Source organism: Polypterus senegalus, chromosome 3 (genome assembly GCF_016835505.1).
Source record: "Polypterus senegalus isolate Bchr_013 chromosome 3, ASM1683550v1, whole genome shotgun sequence".
In the NCBI taxonomy this organism is placed as follows: Eukaryota; Metazoa; Chordata; class Cladistia; order Polypteriformes; family Polypteridae; genus Polypterus; species Polypterus senegalus.
Window position 1 is genome coordinate 78,857,556 of NC_053156.1, and position 14,322 is coordinate 78,871,877.

Below are 14,322 nucleotides of genomic sequence, written 5' to 3' on the forward strand. Positions count from 1 at the left end.
ATAAACCGTGATATTTAAACTTCTGTTTTTTGATGTTTAATTATACTCTGTGCATGTTATTATCTCTGCTGAAGGACATAATGTTCAGTAGCATGCTGTTCTCTAGTGCTGTGCTGAATCATTTGCTGGGCTGTAGCCCAAAGCCAAGCCTGGCCACCTTAATCCTTCTGAAGTTAAAAAGAAAAAAATAGTAAAAGAATGAAAACTTATATATGTACAATAATTCATAAAATGTTTTGTGATGTTATTTTCAGAGTCACCAAATTGTTTGTGCAGGAGAAATAGGTGCAATTTAACACGGAACTTGACATTTCGCATTTTTTACAAAATTATTTTTTCACTATTGCACTGCGGTAGAGACATAGATATGACGTCCTGGCTGTGAATTATATAGAAGCTTTACTGTAATCCATTAAAAGTAACAGAGAGAAGGATTAAATGTCAGCAGTGCTATCCAATGGCATTAAAGCCTTGTCACAAAAAACTGCTTGCCAAATTGCCTAATTGTATTTGCAATGAAGCTTTCTAACGACTAGCAAACAAGTGAGTTACAGAAGGGTAGCCATGGCATGTGGCCACAGAAAGTGTTATCTCCATATAAAAATAATGAAATTATAGGACAAGTTGGTTCCTGGGCTCTTACACTGAGTCACAAATTTTCTCTGTTAGCGTAGATTATATGTTGAGAGAGGACATGCAGGTGATGGGTGTAACAGAACAAGATGCAGAGGACAGAAAGATATGGAAGAAGATGATCCGCTGTGGCAACCCCTAACAGGAGCAACCGAAACAAGAAGAAGAAGCCTAGATTGTATGTGGTCTCCCAAAGTTAGAAACAGTTTGAGGCCAATGATGCCAAGAATCTGAAAAATCTTTTTAGCCAATGTGCAACCCTTCATCACAGAAACAACAGGAATGGTATGAGCATTATTGGCATGACTGATTGCCTTTATTGCATTAAATAATATGCAATCAACCAGTAATTTTAGAGACATCATAATTTAGAACAGAAGCTCTCAGTTAGGCACCAGACAGAGTCATCCCAAAACAAATCAAATGAACACTTAACCTACCATATTGAATTAAACTTGAAACCATAAAGTATACAAATAGATCCAGAAATTGTGATTTCCGTTGCTGCACACACCATTTCAAAACTCATACTGTTGATTAACCCGTGGGCATTAAAGCTACATCCATTTGAATGCCCATGTGACTTCCAACAAGTGAACTCTTGATTTCTGAACTTGGAGTCCACCACATCTGTTTTTACCTAAGTGCTTGGTGTAGGATCATTATGACAGACTGGCCAGACTGTAAACCATACTCATGATCAGAAAAAAGTTAGTTATGATGAGGATGAGTATGGCTTCAAGTATCTTCAAGTTATCTGAGTAAATCACATGCCTTGATTCCACCATTATGGAGGCAGATATGATCCAGAAATGGATGATCCTGCCCACTCTCAACCACATTAGCTTTTACAGCCAGCCTATTAATCAGTAGTTGAAACTTTCTTTGGCTGAGTTTGCATTTCTTCATCAATTGAATGTTGTTAATATCCGCATAACATGCGTGTTTGTCTTTTTCCATTTTTTCCAATAATAAAAAGATATTTAGAAACCAGTTATTTCAAGAAGTCACAGGTCTGCAATCATGAGCTAAACCAGTCAAGGTCTCAAGACCTCAAGTTTGTATGTTGGTAAGTTCACCATGACATTACCAAATAAAAACAAGGTGACAATTATATTTTGTTGGTAGCTGCTCAGTGTATAAGAACACCAATACACCCTCAAGAATGAGTCTAAACATAAAGACTAGTGGGAGCAGCGAAGACCTCAAGGAGGTATGAATTTTCTGATGCATATACTTCCACAATAATAACCCACCACTCATGAACTCAGCACTTCTGGATAATATGGTCTACCATACAATAGCATAGATAAGAGTAGCCTCTCATTCTCTTCACAATTATTGACGCATATTGACGAATAATACAGAATTAGACCCCAGGGGCCATACTGTGGAGCTTAGAAACCCAGAGGATAACAAGTGTCTCCCTTATGGTATTCAACTGCCACTCCATGAAGCCTCAGATTGTGAAATGCATGACTCCACATATTACCCATGCTTCAACAACATTAAGCTCCAATAAACCATCCTTCAAAATGCCACATACAAATACTTTGAAAGATAAATTTACAATGAATAAATTAACTTATAAACAAATGTTGTTTGTTGCAAAATAATAAAGAACAATTTCAATATGTCAGCACATCTTGACCCTGGACTCAAAGAGACACTGAAGTTTAAACATTAACTTGATAAATGGGAGACATATTTAAAAAGCTTAATTTATATCATGGCAGCCTTATTAAAATAGCCGGAAAAAAATAAATAGATAAATAAAAGATATTGTGGATGAATATGCAGATTTGCTGTATATACAGTAATTATACTTGATTTTTACACATCTCCCAAAATGATGATGAGAGCCTTCCCATATACATTTGTGAAGTCCAAACGGAAAAGCAAGTCTTAAAAGAAGTAGAAAAAAACAATAAACCATCACCTAGACCTTTTGTTTTGGCACCTGAGCCTACATCCTGTTGGTGCTTCTATAATATTGTCATAGACTGAAATTAGTTTTAAAACATTGTGCCTACCATATGCTCAAGGCAAAAGAACTCCTAATTGAGATGTTGGAAACTGGTCAATTGATTAAAACCATCAATACAATTGAAAAATATTGGCAAGTTCTCATGGTTGCATTTGCAGTGCACCCTTTCACCCTCACAACACCGGTGACTTTCCAGGGGCTGGTATACACACTTCTACAGCCATGTTGACATTTATTTGCACCTTCGGAATTCCCACTTGCATCATTTGGAAAAAAATTCTAAAACTTTTAAAGATGTTGGGCTGCACATTAACACAATAAAGTGCTCTTTGGGAAAGAAGAAGCCAGTTAAGTATTATTATACTCCAGCATGGAAAAATTAAACTGCAAATATTCAATGTTCAATTCTGTCAATGTTCAGACACAAAAGAAAAACAAGTCAGAAAATGTACACTTGGTGTAGCATGTAAATGCGTTTGGGGACTTAGTTAAATGATTTGAAAGTTTGGAGTATTTTACATTTTTTAGTTACTTCATCAAAGCCAGTTGTCATATTTTTACTTACTAAATATTTTTGTAACAATCAGTCATATTTAAAAAAAACAATAATAAAATGCAATTACTATACATGCATTAGTAGGCCACATTAAGTACATACTTTAAAACAGTACTTTAAAATACTGTATAATTAAAAATGTAGCCCAAATAAGCTTGTGCTGCTTTAATAGTTTTCCTAGACAGCAGATTCCAATTCATATGATGTAAAATAACATTGATTCGTGTGCTACTGTTAATTGTTGGGTGTGTAAGACGTATGACGAATTTCAACTCAGAATTTTTAAACAATGTTTTTGCAAAAAGAAAAATATCTGCTGATGTTTCAAAGTAAAATGGTTGCCTGCTTCAGAACATGATGGAGAGCAGGCTTGGGACTTTGCAGATAAATTACACTGTTAGAGAAATATTGAATAACTATCATGTGCAGATAATGTACCTGTAAGGCTGTTTTTAGAGTAATTTAAATACTGAGTAGATATTTGCTCATGCTGTGCTTACAGATTGACACATAATTCCTTTCAACTTACTTTTCTATGGTTAACTTATCTCAAACTACATGAGAAGTAAGCTGGTATACAAGTGATTTAAGTGTGCTTGCTTCTCTTGACATTTGTCTATGTTGTGTTACAGCTCTGTTTATCCATTAGGAGTGGCTGTTATGACAAGAAATAAGGAAAACAGACAAAATGCACAAATTGGAGTGACCCCTCTCATGGTAAATTTGAATTAGTAAACTGATCTGCAAATGAAGTTCTGTGAATTGTTCTCCATGTTAAAACAGACAAGTTTACATATTTGCCAGTACTTTTCAGGGGTAGTTTTTGAAATTTTTACATTTTTGTACAGGGTGCACACAAAGTCCGTATACCCCTATCTTTAGGAGCATTTACAGGAATAACCATGACAATTTTGTTCCTGTGGACATCAGCCCAAGTCTTCCCGTGTATTTTGAGGTGTGTTTCCGACATCTTGTCTGGTGCTGCCACTCAAGAAATCGCAACAACGTGGCGGTCATTCCAAGACGAAGCGATGGGTGACACAAAGTGTTTTCACAATCGAGGAGTGCTTGGTGGCCACTGTGTGGGTTCATGAGCGGCCTGTTACTGGGAAATCGATCAAAAATGTTATGGATGACTTTGTTGTGTGTTTTGGGAAGGCATCGCCGACAAAGTGGACTTTGTTGCAGAGGGAGAAGAAGGCTTTTGCAACGGGCAGCGTCCGAGATGACCCATGAAGTGGAAGACTATCCACAAGGCATGAAACGTGTGCAGATGTGGGAGAGTCTGTCCAACAATCCCCAATGAAATCCACTCGTAAACTTGATGCTGAGTTCGGAATAGCGGAATCGACATTGCAAAAACACATCAAACAGGACTTGCAAATGAAATGTTGGCGTCCATTGCACATTAATGAGTTATCAGATGCTGACATGGCCAGACGTCAGGAAGCTTGTGATCTGATGCTGCACCAATTTCCAACAAATGCTGAGAAGGAAAAGGTTATGTTCTCTGACAAGTGTGTGATTTATCGCAGCTCCCGTAATCGAAACGTGTGTTTTTTTCTGGTGAAAAGAAAATCCGCATTTCTTTGAAGAAATTGAGCATAACCCACCACACGTGATCATCTGAAACATGCATTTCACACAGCGTTCCAGAAAGTCACCCCGCAAATGTTGCAGAACATGAGCAGGAGAACCTGGTGGCGCATTCGGCTGTGCAGAGTTCATGGAGGGACCCATACAGATGTTTTGGATTCCTAAGTGGTAACCTTTAGCTTTCAAAATCCTCCAAAAGATACGTGTATACGGACTATGTGCGCACCCTGTACAGTATGCTATATTGTTAGAGATATCTCAATGAAAATTGAACTTTTGAGAGAAATGATCTCAAACAGTAAATGCCAAATTTCAACAAAATCTGACTAAAATAGGAGCCAAGTTGTTTTATGCAGATTGACTGACAGACAGAAATAGTGATTTCTGTAGGTGCTTTTCACATTATACGCAAACACATCAAAAAGCACTCCTTACAACAACAGTCTTTATATGTTGTTACACATGAGCACTTAGGAGGCAGCCAACAAACCCTAAGGTGAGTGATACTATAAGGGACAAGAGGTTAATTGAACGTACTAATGCCTCTCTCTGTATCAACAGGAATAAAGAAGACATATAACTTACCATCCACACATCCGGTGACTCAAAATGGCTTCCATTACACAATCCCGGTTCCATGTCTCAGGAATGATGTCACTTCCGACACTCCCGAGATGAAGTCACTTCCGACCCTTCCTAATAACATCACTTCTGGCTCCGACATGATGATTTCACTTCCGGCCCCCCATAATGATGACACTTCTGGCCTGCCATGATGACATTGCTTCCATCCCTCTGCTGTGATGTCATTTCCTGTACATCTCATTTCCTGCCACCATTTTGTCTATATAAACCCACTGAATACAATGCTACGCTGTGAAATGCTTATTTATTTTAACAAACTTTGCTATATTGCAAATCTTTTTGTCTGGACATTATACAGGGTCATTCTTCAACTCTTTATTAGACTTTGTGGAATACTTTACGTATCACAATGTCTATGATAGTAATATCTGACCTTCCTGAATGCCTTATTCAACTGCATATACCATCATTTAATTCTGAGGTTGATGGCTCCTATAAACTTGGTGGTAATTTTTATCCTTTAGTTCTAATAATTGGCTTTAATGGTTCCTTCTTTTAGAACCAAAATAAAAATTCAACTTTTCCAAATGAACACAGATGTGGTAATGCTCCTGGGTCTTACCTAAAAGCAAGTAACATACTGCTACCCTGTTCTCTAGAGGCTCATTTCAACAGACACTCCCACACTCAATGTTCTTCATCCATTTGTCAATCTGTTCATTTAAATTTCATTGCTTTTGGGTGGAGGAATCTATCCAAGTTGTGAATAGATGGCACTATATAAGGAAAAATATATAAAAACCTTTTAATTAATTCTCTAAAGTTAATTACTTAAGTGTAAACCTAGGAAAAATAAAAAATATATAACTTTAAACCCCATAAAGGCTGATGGGAATTGCAATCCTAATGCAGGATATTTTATGTGCTGGATGTTGGTGAATTCTTTTGTGTTTTTGCATTGCTGGAACTTTGACCTTCTTCCTCTAATTTTTGACCAGTCTGTTTAGAATGCGTATTGGGTCTCTGTTACTGGATTGCCCTTTTTAGGCAACCCCTTTGGTGCCTTTCTGCTCTTTGGGCTTTCTTTTGTTATACATTGGATTTTTTGAAATACAACATTTATTTCTATAGCACATTTTCATACAACCCCGTGACCCTGTGTTCGGATGCAGCAGGTTAGAAAATGGATGGATGGATGGATTTTCATACAAAGGATGTATGATACAAAGGATGTGGCTAAAAGTGCTTTACAATATGTTAAAGAAGTACTCACAGGCAAAGAAAAACAAATTAAAATTAGATTAGAAAAATAATACATAAATAGTATCCAACAAATAAATAATGCACACTTAAATACGACAGGTGTATAATTAAGAGAAATAGAACACTTAAATATAGTAGATTATTTTTTTTATCTGTAAATGACAGGCTGATGATAAGGTCCAAATAAAAAAAATTAAAACCCCAGTTAAGCTGGAGAAAAGACCACCCAGCCCTCACTGGGCATTCTACCTAAAATGTATGTTCTTAAGTAGTTCTTTATTTTTTTTTTTTTTAGGTTTCATCTATTGTATTTCACACAATGAATCTCATGGCAGGTTGGAATATCCACTTTCATTCAAATATCACATGACTTTATTCAGGTGGTGGCGGCATCCAGAAAAGAAAACAGAGAAATGTAAAGATTAATAAAGAATGGAGATTCATTGAAGAGCCTGGTGGTTTTATGCATACCCAATTTATTAAGGGTAGAACTAAATTGTAATTATAAGACTGGCAAATTCAAAAAAGTAGTTTTTAGGTGTTTTTTTTTAATGATCTACAGTGTTAACCTGACACACCTTTATTAGTAAAGTGTTCCAGATTGTTGATGCACAACAGCAGAAGCTGTCTAACCACTTCTTTTATGCTTGACTCTTGGAATAATAAGCAGCCCGCTATTAGAAGATCTAAGGTTATGACTTGAAATGTAGTGAGACAGGCACTCCAAGACAGAGGAACAAGCAAGATTATTTAAAGCTTAAATACTTAGTAGCACTTCAAAACCAATTCTAAATGGCACAGATAACTAATGTAATAAAGCTAAAACTGGTGAGATGTGCTCAGATGTTCTTTCTCTGGCTAGGATTCTTGCTGCTGAATTCTGGACCAACTTCAACCATTTGGTGTCTGTCTTAGGTAGAACAGTTAGGAGTGCATCACAGTAAACTAACTGACCAAATAATTTTTTTATTGATAAAGATTCACTGCTTGACCTTTTTGACTCCTAACCAAGACTGTACACTCATTTCTTCTCTTGTTAGGCATTTAGATATAAAAGATTAAGATGGAAGATTTATAAAAAAAATCATAATTGTCATTACATTGTATTTCTTGCTACACCCAAAAGAAAGAGATTGACAAATGCTTAACCTCATCATTTAACTAATTTTTAAGGCAAATGCCAACAATATTTAAACTACAGACAACAAATAGCAAAGAACTATTAAATAAATATCAATAACCAATCTCTTCCTCTAACCTTTCGCCAAGCACTAATCACCGTTTTTCCAAAACAAAATAAGGACTTATTACAATGTGCATCATACAGACCAATTTCACTTCTGAATAACAACATTAAAATACTCTCTAAAATCACAGCTAGAAGGATGGAGAAAGTGCTCCCCTCGGTAATATCACAAGACCAACCTGGATTTATTAGGGGCCGACACTTACAGTGGGTACGGAAACTATTCAGACCCCCTTCAATTTTTCACTCTTTGTTATATTGCAGCCATTTGCTAAAATAATTTAAATTCATTTTTTCCCTCATTAATGTACACACAGAACCCCATATTGACAGACAAAAAAAAAAATTTAATTGCTGCAGATTTATTAAAAAAGAAAAACTGAAATATCACATGGTCCTAAGTACAAGTGATGAGCAGTGCCTGGTTGTCTCCACACATACCGCTTAGAATTAAGGCCAAAAAGTTCTGTCTTGGAGATTGCTAAAAGACACCTGAAGGACTCTGAGATGGCGAGAAATAAGATTCTCTGGTCTGATGAGACCAAGATAGAACTTTTTGGCCATAATTCTAAGCGGTATGTGTGGAGACAACCAGGCACTGATCATCACTTGTCCAATACAGTCCCCACAGTGAAGCATGGCGGTGGCAGCATCATGCTGTGGGGGTGTTTTTCAGCTGCAGGGACAGGACAACTGGTTGCAATCGAGGGAAAGATGAATGCGGCCAAGTACAGGGATATCCTGGACAAAAACCTTCTCCAGATTGCTAAGGACCTCAGACTGGGCCAAAGGTTTACCTTCCAACAAGACAATGACCCTAAGCACACAGCTAAAATAATGAAGGAGTGGCTTCACAACAACTCTGTGACTGTTCTTGAATGGCCCAGCCAGAGCCCTGACTTAAACTCAATTGAGCATCTCTGGAGAGACCTAAAAATGGCTGTCCACCAACGTTTATCATCCAACCTGACAGAACTGGAGAGGATCTGCAAGGAGGAATGGCAGAGGATCCCCAAATCCAGGTGTGAAAAACATGTTGCATCTTTCCCAAGAAGACTCATGGCTGTATTAGCTCAAAAGGGTGCTTCTACTAAATACTGAGCAAAGGGTCTGAACAATTAGGACCATGTGATATTTCAGTTTTTCTTTTTAAATAAATCTGCAACAATTTCAAAAATTCTTTTTTTTTGTCTGTCAATATGGGGTGCTGTGTGTACATTAATGTGGGAAAAAATTAATTTAAATGATTTTAGCAAATGGCTGCAATATAACAAAGAGTGAAAAATTGAAGGTGGTCTAAATTTTTTACATACCCACTGTATCTTCAAATCTTCGATGCCTGTTTAATGTAATATACTCAACAACTAAATCAAACACCCCAGAAATATTATTATCATTGGATACAGAAAAAGCATTCAACATGATTGAATGGAAATACCTTTTTACTACATTGGAGAAGTTTGGGTTTGGCCCGAACATTTGTACATGGATTAAATTACTGTATACTAACCCAGAAGCTTTAGTTTGCATCAAAACATTTGCTGAGACTACTTTAAACTAGAACGTGGCACTAGACAAGGATGCCCCTTGTCACCGCTGCTGTTTGTGATTGCCATTGAACCACTGGCAATACATTGTCGAAATACTGATCAGATAAAGGGGATTAGCAGAGAAGGACTGGAACAGAAAATTTCATTATATGCAGATGATATGGTACTGTATATATCGGACCCAGAAAATTCTGTGCCTGCAGTCTTAGCAGCACTCACAGAATTTCAAAAGATCTCTGGTCTCAGAATTAATCTGAATAAAAGTGTACTCTTTCCAGTGAATTCTCAAGCATATGATATTAGATTAGATACCCTACCTTTTGTCATTACAGAACAGTTTAAATACCTCGGGGTAAACACCACAAGTAAACATAAAGCTCTATATCAACAAAATTTTGCCGTCTGCATGGAAAAAAATTAAACAAGACTTGCATAGATGGTCAACCCCTCATCTCACACTAGCTGGAAGAATTAACACTTTTAAGATGAATATTCTTCCTAAGCTCCTTTTTTATTTCAAAACATTCCAATAATCATTAATAAATCATTCTTTATGCAATTAGATTCAACAATAACCTCATTTATTTGGAATTCAAAACATCCATGCATCAAAAGAGCGACCCTACAAAGACAAAAGGCAGAAGGCGGCATGGCTCTACCTAACTTCCAGTTTTATTACTGGGCAGCAAATATACAGGCGATAAGAACCTGGACACAAATAGAAGAACATACACTGGCTTGGTCCGCAATAGAAGTAAAATCCTGCAGTACTTTTTTGTATTCCTTGCTCTGTGCTCCAATAAACACACATTATCAGCAATATACTAATAACCCAATTGTGCTCCACTCACTTAGAATCTGGAACCAATGTAGAAAGCATTTTAAGACGCAGAAGCTTCTATCTGTGGCCCCTCTGTAAGAGAACCACCTCTTTCAACCTTCACAAACATATGCAGTTTTAAATATCCGGAAAAAATTAGGAATTAACTTGCTTAGAGATCTTTATATAGACAACGTCTTTGCATCCTATGAACAATTACACTCCAAATTTAACATTCCAGCTACAAATTTCTTTCACTATCTTCAAATCAGGAACTTTGTTAAACAGAACCTTCTAGATTTTCCTCATCTTGCACCCTCATCCATGCTGGAAAAAATATTGTTCAATCTCAAGGACTTAGACGACATCTCTACAATATATAAAATCATTTTACAATCCCTCCCTTTCAAAGATCCAAGAGGACACTGGGAAAAAGATCTCTCAATTAATATATCAGAAAAGGAGTGGAAAGTAGCAATGCAGAGAATTCACTCGAGCTCCATATGCGCAAAGCATACAATTATACAACTTAAAATTATATATCAAGCACATCTGTCTCAACTAAAACTTTCCAAAATGTTTCCAGGGCATGATCCAACGTGCGAACGTTGCAACCTAGTTTCAGCCTCACTGGGTCACATGTTCTGGGCCTGCACCAAATCAACATTATTCTGGACAAAAATTGTTAATTACCTTTCAGACAGCCTTGGACTCACAATCCCTCCTAACCCATTAACAGCTGTGTTTGGGGTTCTTCCAGAGGGGCTTAAATTGGAGAAAGACAAACAAATTGTGATTGCATTCACTACACTTTTGGCACGCAGACTTATTCTGATAAACTGGAAAAACCAAAACTCTCCTCTTTTAAGTCAGTGGGAAACCGATGTGTTATACTATTTGAAATTGGAAAAAATCAAACACTCAGTTAGAGGATCCATACAGACTTTTTTTGAAAACATGGCAGGATCTAATCAGTAATATTTTAAAATAAGCTCATAAAGCACAGAGAATTTATTAATTTAGGTATGTTTACAAGCCTTAAATTTCACGCCATTTGGCTTGCTTTCTCTCTCAGGGGTGGGGATTGATTTGTTTTTAACTCAATTTTTCTTTTTGTAAAAACTTGATTGCTTTGTATGGATTGTAATAAAATTAAGAAAAAGGAAAAATAAATAAATAAATAAATATCAATAATTTCACTGATATAATTTAAAATCTAATAACTGGGAATTGGGAGTTTGCATGTTCTCCCCGTGTCTGCATGGGTTTCCTCCGGGCGCTCCAGTTTCCTCCCACAATCCAAAGACATGCAGGTTAGGTGGATTGGTGATTCTAAATTGGCCCTAGTGTGTGCTTGGTGTGTGGGTGTGTTTGTGTGTGTCCTGCGGTGGGTTGGCACCCTGCCCAGGATTGGTTCCTGCCTTGTGCCTTGTGTTGGCTGGGATTGGCTCCAGCAGACCCCCGTGACCCTATTCGGATTCAGCGGGTTAGACAATGGATGGATGGATAACTGGGAATTGTTTTTGTATATTTTATAATGTGTTATGAATTTAGCAGTCTGCTTTTGCTCTCTTTTTAGCTCCAGGACCCATAGGCAATGCCATAGTTAGCCATTAAATGCTGAAGTAAATGTTCAAAAGTGATGAAGACTCCTGCACTGCAGGCATAAATGTTTCCATCATATTGTACTTCTGTAAAGTGTTTTCAAATTCTTAGTCTGAGGAGTTTGTTATTCATTTGATTGTTTTGGGTTTGGCTCAACTAGTGTATGAACCTTGTATGAGAAATCTATATTACATGCATTGTCTGACTATTATAACCTTGTCCCCCAAATAAAAGGAAGTTTCCTTATTTAGCTTCCCACGTCATGATAAATGTCAATGAGGAATTACAAACCATGGGGGCCAGAGTTGCAGATCCCCATTAAACTGCACACAATGACAGCTGTGCCTCATGCAAGCTGATACGTGCACTGCACGCTCTTTAAATACTTCCAGTAAAGAAAGGTTTGCCGTTAACCTTGTGGCAGCTGCTGAGTAACCTGGAAGTCTTCAGATCCTAGTCACCACAGCCCTGAGTTTCTATAAGCAAATAGTTTTGGGTTTACAGTTTCATGCCACATTTTACAATGAAGCTCAGTCTCGATTTAAAAAAAAATGTTACAAGTCACTGCACTGATGGGATTTAACTGAAACAGTTCATTTAACGTCTGTGTTAGTTAACACTAAGTCATAGTTTTATTAGAATTACTCAACAGGATTTTCCTGGAAGAATCAAGACTTTCACCACTCTGATTCACATTTTTCCTTCATTTTTAACTTATCTATTAACTAATCTAAACTGATTTTTATTTTCAGTAGTACAGTATGGAACTTTGGCTTGTTTGTGATTTTCAAAAGCATTTCAGATAGCTGTACCCATTCCCTTTCCTTGTGCTTCTTCATATCTTTTTGTTGAGTTACATTTTAATGAAGTGCGAATTGAACTGCCTAATTGAACAGTGAGGAGTGAGTGGGCAGTAAAAAATCCTGGGGGGCATACTGCTAAGAAGTGTGTGAATGTAGATATCATGGTTCATCCTTTGACAAACCAACCCCTGCACCTCTGCAGCATCTTTAACTCAGTCTATGACTTTAACCACACCTTCTACTTGGTGTGGCTTGGCAACAATAGTCACTGTTACAAAATATTAGACTTCCTAGCTGCATTGTTCAGAGCTCTTTTGTGGACAAACTCTGTAGTTTCTTTGTATTTGGATTCAAATCTTCTTTGACCTTTTATATTTTTAGTTAGATTTGAACTTTTACCTCTTTGCTTACTTTTTAACCACATCCTAATAAGTGACAGACATGTAATTTATACATCTGTATACAACCATGTGTGAATTTTGTTTAAAACTGGGTGGCTCATTGAGTGTCGCATTTCCAAACCAACCCAATGCCTCATGAAGGCGGTGCTCAGAGTAGGAGTGGTGTTTTTGAACTGTAAATATCAGTTATGCTCCTTAACCTTCTGATTTCGATGAACCATCTACAGTTGAAAAGTATATAAAAAACCCTATGAGATTCTGTATATAAATGTGCATCGTATATGCAGAAAACTCATTGCACACTTATAAACTTATAAACGTAGGTTTCTCCCTTGCAAAAGGTTTTTCTTAACATCAGATTATACATTGGCATTCGAAGACACCAATGGATGAGTTGGTAAACATGAATGATACAGAGTTTATATAAGGTTGAAAAAATTGGCAGCTATATTCATGAAAATATGAACAGCTAAATATGCATTTGAAATGAACAATAAGTCACACCCCATCAAAAGAACTGCCATCAAGCTACAGGAGATTTCATTTACCAAAACATCTGAATCAACCAAAACATCTGAATCAACAAATCTGCCTGATGACACCAGTAAAGCATGGACAAGGATGCACAACATCCACCTTCTGACTGAATGTCTAAACGAAATGCAAACCTGCCATGCCGGAATATGGCAGTGGCATTTTAACAAGTAGTATATACATGGACCATAATGCTTATCTAAACTTTTTTTGCTGTTGTTATGCCATATAGTGATGTAATAGTCAAAATGATAGAAAGATATCATAGCAGACAGAAGGACTTCTGAAACGTACAGCAATTTTAGCTTTTTATTTTCTCTCAGTGTCAATTTCTTTTGCTTTCTCTCTGAAACACCAACAGGGGCTGGAGAAATTGAGGATGGATGTTTTAAAAGAAGCCCTGTGGGTGTAGCCTTTGCAGCACAGAATTTCACTCCTTTTCACTATAATCTTTGAGATTCACGTCTGGCCCCATGAGACTACATTGTAATACAGGGTGCGGCAGAAATAACTCCCACATTTCAAAGGGGGATTGAAAAAAATGCTAGGAGGTATCACCAAAAACTTTTTATTTCCCAAATGTTGATATAAAAAAGTTTTTTTACTTTAAGTTTTAAAAATTATATCGTCCAAATGGTGGTCTTGACGGTTGATACACATTTGGAGCCATTCTTGGAAGTTTTCCAACATTCTCACTACCATGTCAGGCGAAATTCCTTCAATTTCTTCTTGAATAGCCATCT